At 51.9% G+C, this 10267-nt stretch overlaps 1 protein-coding gene across 4 annotated transcripts in view; it reads left to right on the top strand.

Moving 5' to 3' along the window:
• Nucleotides 1-1030: 1030 nt before the first annotated feature.
• Nucleotides 1031-10267, top strand: part of RFTN1 (raftlin, lipid raft linker 1) — a 215004-nt gene continuing 205767 nt past the window's right edge. For 2 of the 4 annotated variants that reach the window (XM_036996293.2, XM_036996291.2), the window contains exon 1: nucleotides 1134-1267. The gene's annotated coding sequence lies outside the window, so the exon portion shown is untranslated. Of the gene's footprint in view, nucleotides 1268-1308; nucleotides 1611-10267 lie in introns of those variants that run through there. The other 2 variants (XM_036996292.2, XM_017668832.3) reach the window with 2 other exon arrangements.

The raw sequence follows: 10267 nt of genomic DNA, 5'->3' as shown, positions 1-10267 counted from the left end.
CCGTGGGCTCCAATGCCTAAGGCCCCCTCCTCACCCAACCAGAAAATGCAGGTAAATAATTAGGTTATGTCAGCTGTCTTGTTCCAGTCCCCTTCTAAGATTAAAAATAACAACAACGAGGGTAACAGCTAAGTTATAGACTGCTTTGTGGACACTATACATATAAAACCCTGGGGAAAGTGCAATTTAACAAATGAGGCAACAGGCCCAGAGCAGTTAAGTCACTTGCTCAAGTCACTCAGGGAATAAGTTTGGAGGCCAGGAGGCCAGCCCTGACTGTTTGGCTCCAGGGCTCAGGCTCTTAATGCCTACACTGTGATTTTGCTTTGTTTAAAAAGTTTCAAGAAGAAAATGTTTTATAATGGGCTCACTGCATCATGTCTCCACTTTACTAATGCAGCCCTGGCCTGGTGCTTTATTGATAGAACTGCCTCCTCCTACCGCAGTCTAACAATGTGGGCCAAGTCACTTCCAGATACTCTCAAACCTCCGGGACACCTGACGGAGGTGGGATACGCTGTGGCAAGAGGACAGTGGCTTTATCCCTCTTCCTAATCACTGATTCCCAGGAATTACTTAGAGGCCTGGGGATGGGCGCACCTGTGGGACGGGGAGAAGGAAGGGTGGTCCCGTAATGGGCCTCCCCCGTCAACTTCCGACCACCAGCGCCTTGGTGGCCGTCACTCTCCAGCACCGCAGCTCCAATGCTGAGGGGTCCCGGTCCCCTGCGCGCGCTCCTGACGCTCACGACCTTGGGTCATGACGGGTTAAGAGGGTGGGTCGGTGAGCCCGGGCCTCTGCGCGCAGGGGCTGCAAGGGTCGCCGGAGCGGGGCGGAGTGCGCAGGTGGCCCGCCGAGGAGAGGCGGCGGTGCGGGGCGCGGAGGGGGCGCGGGGAGGGACGCGGCTGCTGGCAGGGGCCGCTCGGCTCCCCCGAAGATGCAGCGCAGCATATTTTGCACATGAGTTCAGAGGAAGAGGAAGTGTAGCCGGCGGCCGCGCGGCGGCAGCGGCGGGGGCGCGTCGGGGCTGCAGCCGGAGCGCGCCGGGCGCAGGGCGCAACGAGCGGGAGCGCGGCAGCCGCGGGCTCCGCAGACGGACGGCCGCCGGCCTCGCGGGAGGGGCGCGCACGGAGCGCGCCGCACCGCCCCTGCGCCCGGCGCCCCCGCCCTCCCCGCGCCGTCCGCCCCGGATGGCACAAACTTTCCTCCCGGGACGCAGCACGCTGTCGCAGGGAGCCCGCGCCTTCTCCCGGGCGAGTCTTGAACGGTAGGTGGGCGAGTGGCAGGACCACGGGTGGCGGCACGCCCTCCATTTGGCCCGCGGCCGGCACCCGGGCGGCTGAGGAGCCCCGCGTGGCTCCTCCCGGCAGGTCGCCGCGCTGGGGGCGGGCTTTCCAGGCGCCGGGGCTGCCGCAGGACCACCGCCCCGCCAGCGTTCCGGCCCGGGGTGGATGGGGTCGGGCCTGATCCAAAGGATGAAGAGGTCTTGGCAACTTTTTGAAAAAAAAAAGAAAAATCCCCGGGGCGCTGTGGGGGGAGGCACCCAGAGTAGCCTGTTGGGTGTCGGCGGCGCCTAGGAAGGAAGTGAAAGGGACGCTTCGAGGCTACAGGTGGGTCCCGGGCAGTGCCATCGGGCTCCTCGGCAGAGCGGAGGCGGGAGCTGGGCGCGGATGCCGGGTCCGGGAGGGCGCGAGATCGGGCGGGGCGGGAGGCGGAGGATGGAGGTGGCCCCGGCAGCCTCCTGCGGGCGCTTGGGGGGTGGGTTTGTTCCGGGCTGGGGTGCGGGGTAGGTGGGACCAGAAGGGCACGCGTTCAGAGGAAGTGCTGCCGCCACCCGCGGCTCACAGACGGGACGCGGGGAGTCCCGGCCCTGAAACGGCGTCTCCCCTTCTGTAAGGGGGTGTCTTCCCTCGCCCGAACCCACTTTCCTGGGTTCCGGGAACGCTGGGGTGGGTCCGCACCAGGGCCGGGTGGGGCTGGCGGGTATTTCAGGAAGCCCCGTGTCAGGCGCGCACCCCCACCCCCGCCAGCCGGGGCTAGTGCCCTTCATCTAGGGTGTCGCCGTCTTTGGCGCGACAACCACGTGGAGGCCAAAGAGCTAGAACCAAGCGCGTGCCCAGCCGCCTCACTGTTGCTGGAGATCGGCTGCCCTGTGAGGTTCTGGGTGGTCCCCAGGGACGCTGGGTGGTGTCAGTGAGTTAGGGAGCTTAAAAACAAACAAAAAATATTTTTCTAAAAAAGTCTGACACAAATCCCCATATCGGAGTGGCTACCCTGGTCTCTGGCAGCGGTCCCTTGTAATTGGCACAGCTGTTTTCAGATGCTGGGCGAGCAGTCAGGCTTGCCGTCGTCCAGCCCCTGCCATCGTGTGTCATCTCAGGATAAGCGAAGCCCTGCCAGGAAGGCAGGCGGGCGGCCGGTGGGAGGGCGCCCTGGGCACCCCACGTGTTCCTCGCCCGGGATTCCTAATTTGTACCTCTGAGCAGCTGAATTCCCTGTGAGGTTCAAGTGACCCCAGAGGGGTTAGGCAACAAGCTGTTTGGGGGCCTTTGGTGCATGTGTGCTAACCTCAGTGAAATCACTTTAACCTCAGGCTGAACTCGCATCCTCTTTTGGCCTTCCAGAGGGGTTTCTAGTGGGGAGAGCTGGAGTGTCATCCTCTGGCTGCATTTGTATGCCAAGTCTCTGTGTGGGTTTTTCTTTGTTCGTCTTCTGCCTGCATGGACATAGGGCCAGTGGAAGTGGAGTGCTGTGCTGTTAGCTACTAGATTTGGTGTAGGGATTGAAAGAGAGCAAATTGGGAATATAAGTCAGTGAGTTCTTTTTCTCCCTCTTGAGCAGGAATTCTTGGCTTCCATTCAAATAATTGCTTTGTAGGGAAACAGGCAGAAAATCTTTGGCATGAGTGATGTGAGTTCCTGTAAAGCTACTTGTGTTCTTCCAATCTTAACTTTTCAGCAGAATTGAAACTCTGTGGGCCCATAGCTTGGTGGGCATGGCTGTCCTGCCAAATTTCTAATTTAGTGGGCTAAGGAGAGGGCATGTGATTCTTTCTGCTGCTCATCCCATTCTTAAAAATAGAGAAAAGTTGCAAGTGACCACCTAAATCTCTAGTCTTTAGTCTTGTAATACTGACTTTATTACACATCTGTCCATCTATTTATCCCTCTATCCATCCATCAGTCCAATTTACTTGTTTATGCATTTTAAAATTAATCACAGATGTTGATGCAGTTGCTCCTAAACATCCCAGTGCACATTTTATTATTTAGAGTTCAATATGTGGTTGTAATTTTCTTAAGGTAAATTTTATATACATATAGTGAAATGTGCAAATCTTGAGAGTAACATTTGCATAATGTTTTGACAGATGAGTACTCCTGTGTAACCTTGGTCTTTATCAAGCTCTCCCCAGCAAGTTCCTTCTTCCCTTGCCCAGTCAGTCCCTGCCCCCACCCTTTCAGTGGAAACCACTGCTTTGATCATTTCTCACTCTAAGTTCTTGAGCTTCACATAAGTGAAATCTACAGTATTGTGTAAAGCTTCTTCTACTCAGCCAGTTTTTGAGATTCATCCATGTTGCATGTATCAGTAATTCGGTCTTTTTTTATTGCTGAGCTGTATTTCAGGATATGTCCATACTATAGTTTGTTAACTGTATTCCCCTGTTGATGGACACGTGAGTTATTCCCAGTGTTTTGAGGTATGTGAATGAAGCTGCTATGAACATTATGTATAAATCATCCTAGAGACAAATGTTCTCATTTCTTGTGGGTAAATGTCTAGGAGTGGAATTGCTGGGTCATGGAGGAGGTGTATATGGACCTTACGAGAAACTGCCAGGCCATTTTCCAATGTGGTTAGACCATTTTATATTCTACCCAGCAAAGAATATAAGTATAAGATTCCAAATATTACAACCCTGTATTCCTATTCCAAAGTCAAGAGCATGGTTTGACCAGTGTTCTTCTGGAGCTCGATGGCCCAGAAATTGGGAGCACCTGAGAGAGTCTGGAACATACTTTGCTCATAGGTGGAGGATTTGGAAATCGCTGACTGCCAGTCAGTAGTGGGTTTACACTTAAATTACTGCAGACAGTCAGATGAATATTTTATTTTTAGAGATCTTCAGAGAAGGGAATCCCACAGTGGAATGTAACCTTGGATGTGAAAGATTGATCAAGTGCTTTCTATTTAGAGAAAAGAAACACCCAAATCCTACAGAATTCCCCTAAAACTCTGCTTAGACACTCCTGGGGGGTTTCTGGGGTGGAGACTCCCATTGCATTTCACCAGCTGGGGCAGCTGGCTTTTGAAATGGGTTGTGTTTGCTTTGTGAGGCAAATCAATATTTGGCTTTTTGAAGGCTTGAGAACAGCTTTCCTGTTCAAGTGATTTGGTATGTCAGTGAGAAACGTGGCCCATCAACACCCTCCTTATTGTCCTGACCAAGAAAATGGGTAGGACCATGCAGGTGCCCAGACACCTTAGTCCTACTCTCTGGGCCAGTGGCTGAGGAACTGAGCCTCCCTGTCTGTGAAGGACCCAAGGATGAAGGTTTTACAAATCACCAAAGTGTCTGAGGTGACAGATGGTATAGTCTTGAGACACTGTACTGTATTTGGGGACTGTCCTCATCTGAAAGCCTAGTACTGCACCTACAACAGTCGGGGCACAGTAATCGCTGGCTGAATGATTCTTGTGACCTATGGTACCCATCAGGTGATTGTAAGTGTAAGGTTGACAGTGAGTGCCCAGCAGTGAGGGCCCCAAGACATATTTTACTAGAAACCACTTTACCAGAGCCTGGGAAACAGGTTCAAACTGTGTGGGCCTAGGAAAACTTTGCCGGCTGTCAGCTTTCATTCTAGTAGCATTGTTTTTATTTCATTACAGATTTTACTACTTATTATTAACAAAACAATGACTACAGCTGCCACTTGCTGACTGCTTACTCTTTGACAGGCGCTGTTAGGGACTTCACGGCATTCTCTGAACTTCATCCTCATGAGAAGCAAGTACTATTATTATCTGCACTTTAGCCCTGAGGAAACCGAAGCTTAGCGAGGTTAAGTAACTTGCCCTAAATTCACATTTTCATGTTTCCTCAACATGAAGCGAAGAGACTGGGACATTCTGGTTTCGCAAATGCCGATCTGCCTCTGAGCATGGATTTCCAGATACATGAAGCTGTCATATAATAGAAACGTAAGGTGCCCAGGCAGAACAGAGTTGCAGGAAATGACATATTGCAGTCACGTTCTTTGTCTTCTTTTTCTTTTTAAGCTTTCTGAGTTTGGGGCAGCTGGAGCCAGTGTAGAGGTACTAATTATTTGGGTCACAGTTTAAGATATTATTGGTTGATTAAGATTGTAATTTTATTGTAAGAAAAGAAAGACACTGCCTGCCAGCCGTTGGTTTGGGTGTCTATAGCTAAACTGTCCCCTGCACTAACCAGTAGCTACATGTGGCTATTGACGTTCAAGTGTAAATGAATTCAAATGAAATGAAACGTAAAATTCTGTTCCTCAGTGTCATTTGAGCACACGTCAAGTGCTGTGTGGTTATTGGCCACAGGACTAGGAACTGCGGCTGTGGAGTGTTTCTGTCACGGCTTGAGTGGTTCACTAGAGCTCCTCTGCAGTGAGCCCTGCTCTTTCCTTCTTCAGGTTTACAACTGTCAGGGCACTTGCCGGACAGAACTGGCTAAGGCTCAGGCTCTTTTTCATTGACAAAGAGGTAAAGTTAGCCAGACATGTCTTTCATGTTTACCTTTTAAAGAATATGAGTGTGTGTGTGTGTGTGTGTGTGTGTGTGTGTTTTCCTCCTATTCACATTCAGTTTTTGACATAAAGTTGAGTTCCCCTTTATCCCTGGGCCCCCAAAGGGGCCTATCATTATTATTGCATATGTTACTGAGATGCTTTCTCTGAAAAGATTGCAATACAGCAGGCAAACGATGGCCACGGCTTGAGCCTTGTTAATTCCTTGCTCTCCAAATAAGAATTTGGTTCAGCTTTTTAATATGTATTTGTATGACTTACTCCCTACCTGGGCTGAATTCAGAAGAAAAATCACTCTCAGCAGGACCAGAACCAAAGAGCTAGAAAATCAGGCCACGATCTACACGTGATGGCTACCCTGCCAGACCGAGGTTGAGGAGACATGGTTTGGGGTACAGAGGGCTTCATTTGGGGGTGTTCCAGGGTCTGGCCCACCTAGCAGTGGAGGGAGTGCTGGAGAGGGCCAGCAGCTTCGGAGTCTTGGCTGTACGGCACAGTGGGGTGGTGCCTTGGTCCTCTCTCCTCCTGCAGTTCAAAGGACAGGGGATGCCAGTCCTCGGGTCAGCAGGACCCGCGTCCAGCTGGAGGTGGTAAGCGCACCTCAGCTGTGGTGTGTCCAGCCTGTTGGTATCGACCAGCTCTCACTTTATGAAACTACAGTAGATGTTTCCACACATTTTCAGCCAGGAAGCCAGCTGTTCTTCACCCACAACTTTCTTTGGCTTGTACAACTGCACTGTCTTATTCTGTCATTCCTTAGGCAGACCTCATTGATTGTCAGCATTTATTCTTTGCAGAAGATCATCAATTTCCATTGTGTGTGTGTGTTTTGAAACTCACTACTTTGTTTTTCACCCTGAGGAAATACTTCCTGAGGATCCTTCAAGTTTTATGGAATAGTTCCCAAATCCCTCAGATTTGGAGAAATTGTGTAATGAATCTTATCTATAAAGTTGAATAAAAAGAGTTGGTTAATCAGACTCTGATGAATGTAATGTAACCATATCATGTATTGCCAAACTTTGGAAATACAAAGAACAAACAATCAGACTGTTAATTTAAATACTTCTTTTATCTAGAGAGATCTTCTGGGAGTTTTCCAGTATCTTGGAAATGTTATAAGCACTCTTTGCAGTGTGGTGTGATTATGGCTCTAGGCAGGTTAAAAAGGAATCTTTATGATAGATAACAAGTAATACTAGTAATGGTACTAATAATAGTTAGCATTTATACTGCTCTTTCTATGTGCCTGAGGTTTTCTAAGCCCTGTGAAATATTAACTTGCATGTTTAATTCTCACCCTACCCATGGAGTCTACAGTTATCCCCATTTTATAGCTGAGAAAACTGAAGTTACATAGCTTTCTCCAGATCACACAGCTAGGAAGTCGAGACAGCAGGATTTGAACTCCACACCCCAGGCACCCAACCCCTGTACTGTGCTGTTAAGAAACTGAATTGAGAGCACAGGCAAAAATATCCCTTTTCCATCCTTTCCCAGATAAAAAGTGTCTTCCCGACTCCTGGAAGATGTTGACTGTGTCGGTATTCACTGTGCCTCTGCTCTGCGCAGGGCTTTCAGGGATGAAGGCATGACTGCCTCCTTGGAGAGGTTTGCTGTCGCCTGGGGAGCCGAGGCATTTCCGAGAGGCCCAGAGCTCCCCTTGAACTCCAGACTGGTCTGTGCAGCTGCTTGTCCGCCCGTTCCCCTGGATAGAGCTAACATGTGTGCAGCGGCCCCTGCCCTCCTCCCGCAGCCATCCCCATCTCAGAAGGCAGCCGTGCACCCTGCTGGTGTCTTGAGTGCCCTTTTCCTCGTGTGCTGGTCCCAGGCCACCAATGATTCCCATTTTCTGCCTTTGAGACGTGTCCTGCATTTGACCGCTGCCCACACACCGTCGTCTGGTCTCCCTGCTCCCAGTCAGTCATGGCCCAGGTGGCCATCATCCTCTTGGCCTGAAGCTCTTCCGGGGCTCCTGTGTTGCTGGTAAGCCAGAGTCCTTACCACGGCCTGCAGGGTCTGCATCACAGCCTGCCCCTCTGACTTCACGGGCTGCTCCTGCCACCCCATACCACCGGGCGGGGCCTGGAACATGCCACCTGTTAGCACTTGTCACCACCTCGCTTGGTACCCACCCTCCTTACCCCGCGGCTCGCTCTGTCACCTTCCTCAGGATTTTGCTTAACATCCCCTTCTGAGCACGCCCTTCCCTAGTCACCTTGTTTTTCAAAATGGACCCTGCTTCTCCTGTGCTTGCCATCCCTTCTCCCTGCTTTATTTTTCTTTGTTAGACATACTTTTGAGATTAAATTTCATTTATTAATTTTATTTGTTGTGTGTTTCTCTGCTCTTGAAGTGTAAGGTTCATGGAGACCAGACCTGTTCTTGTTCGTTGTGTTTCACTTCAGTGTCCCCAGCGTTTAGGACAGTGCCTGGGTGTAGCAGGTCTCACTAGTGGAGGGTGTGGGGGTTAATCCTGTGTGTCAGCTAGGCTAAGCTGTGTCACCCAGTTTTTGGTCAAACACCAGCCTAAGTGTTTCTGTGAGGTGTTTTTTTAGCTGTGATTAACATTTAAGTCGGTAGACTTGGAGTGAAGCAGATGACCCTCCATCCTGTGGGTGGGCCTCATCCAGTCAGTTGAAGGACTTAAGAGAAAAGGCTGGGATGCCCTCAGGAAGGGGTAGTCCTGCTTCCAGAGTGCCTTCGGACTCAGCACTGCCAGCTGACATGTCCCTGGCTCTGCAGTCTGCTGGCCTGCCCTGCAGATTTCAGACTTGCCAGTTCCTGTCAGCATGAGCCAACTCCTTAAAACAAATCTGTCTTGCATCCTCTGTATAGACACACCCACATGCCCTAGCCTTCGGCTCTGTGTCCCTGGAGAACCCTGCACCGAGGGCCGAGAGAGAAGAGCAGGGAGTGCTGGGGGGAGGGCCCGGGGGTAAAGGAGGGGCAGGCAGAGCGCTGCCCCAGGGCACTCGGGGAGGAGAGAGGGAGACACGGGCGTCCTGAGGGTGAGGCCAAGTACTCCAGGCTGGGCGCTGGTGGGGCTTGTGCTTGTGAGCCACTTGTGTGATGACCACACACACACTGGTGCATCAGAATGGCTGGCGGGCAGAGGCCTGGAATGAAGTAGATGAGAGAGCAGCCGGAGGAGAGGAGGACTTGCCGGTTCTGAAAGGGCGGTCGGTGCGAAGGATGAGGCGGCTGGATCGAGAGCATCCCCCAGCAGGCGGCCCCAGGCCCCCAGGGTCTGTGAGGGTGGCGCGGAGCAGCCTGGTACTGGCACCCTGAGCCTGGATGCTGCTGTTAGGAGGGCAGTGGAGCTACCCGCAGAAACACGAAAACATGGGGGAGAACCAGCTTGTTGGGCAAGGCGTCGAGTTCCCTCTGGAGCATATTCACCAGGAATGTCGGGAAAGTTCTAGGTGAAGGTGCTGAACCAGCTCCTTGGATATGTCCACCTGGAGTTGGAGCAAAGAGAGGCTGGGAGGGAGACTGGAGAGGCTTTGACTAGAGCAGGTGCAGTGAGGCCAGTGAGAGGGGACACACCGGCTGAGGGGAGAGTGGCATGTATGTAACCTCCTCGAGCGTGCACAACAATACCTCCTGCTGGCGATTCCCAAACCCTATGCCAGGAGCCCCAAGGCAGCACTGCAAGCCTGGATGGGGGCAGGGGACGTCACATTTCTGAGACAAGCACAGTAATACTTGTCATGTTAGCTAGCACAGGGACTGCCAGCTTGAGGTGGTCACAGAGGCGGCACTAGACATACCACATCCCTTTGATGATGCCATGTCTCTGTGAAGCTGGATTTTGGGCAGCTGCTAAGAAAACCCCTGTGGAACAGGAAATGAGGCTGGCGGTGTCCAGTGTGGTTGCAGGGTCTGAGAAGTTGTGCAGTGCCCATCAGATGCACACAGCCCAGCAGTAAGGAACCCGCAGGAGAGCAGAAAGGTAGCCTGCCTCAGACAAGCACTGAGAATGGGCCAAGGAGGGAGTGGTAAGCAAGTGTTTTCTCGATAATGGAAATACCCCTTGTGTGCCTTAAACTTGCTGTGTAACAAATCACTCCCAAACTTGGCAGCTGGAAACAACACTTACTATCTCACAGTGTCTGTTGGTTAGCAACTCAGAAGCATCTTAGCTCAGTGGTTCGGACCCAGGGTCTCTCATGAGGTTGTGGTCAAGACGTGGGTTGGGCTGGAGGCATTCTGGGGCTGAAGGAGCCCTTCATAGGGTGTCCAGTCGGTGCTGGCTGTTGGGCGGGGGTCTCAGGTTCTCCATAGGGCTGATAGAGCATACTCATAGGCAGCTGTCTGTCCCCAGAGTGGGTGATGGAGAGAAAGCTTGGGGGAACCCACAGTGGCCCCTGTAACCAAGCCTGGGAATCACACTCATTTCTACAGTATCCTCCTGGCTACACGGATCAGCCTGTTCAGTGCAGGAGGGCACCTCCCCCACGGTGTGGGAGGATGATTACTGA

The sequence above is a fragment of the Manis javanica genome, chromosome 15, assembly GCF_040802235.1.
Source record: "Manis javanica isolate MJ-LG chromosome 15, MJ_LKY, whole genome shotgun sequence".
NCBI lineage: Eukaryota > Metazoa > Chordata > Mammalia > Pholidota > Manidae > Manis > Manis javanica.
The sequence above is the reverse complement of the archived record's forward strand: the minus strand, read 5'-3'. Positions and strand labels throughout refer to the sequence as shown.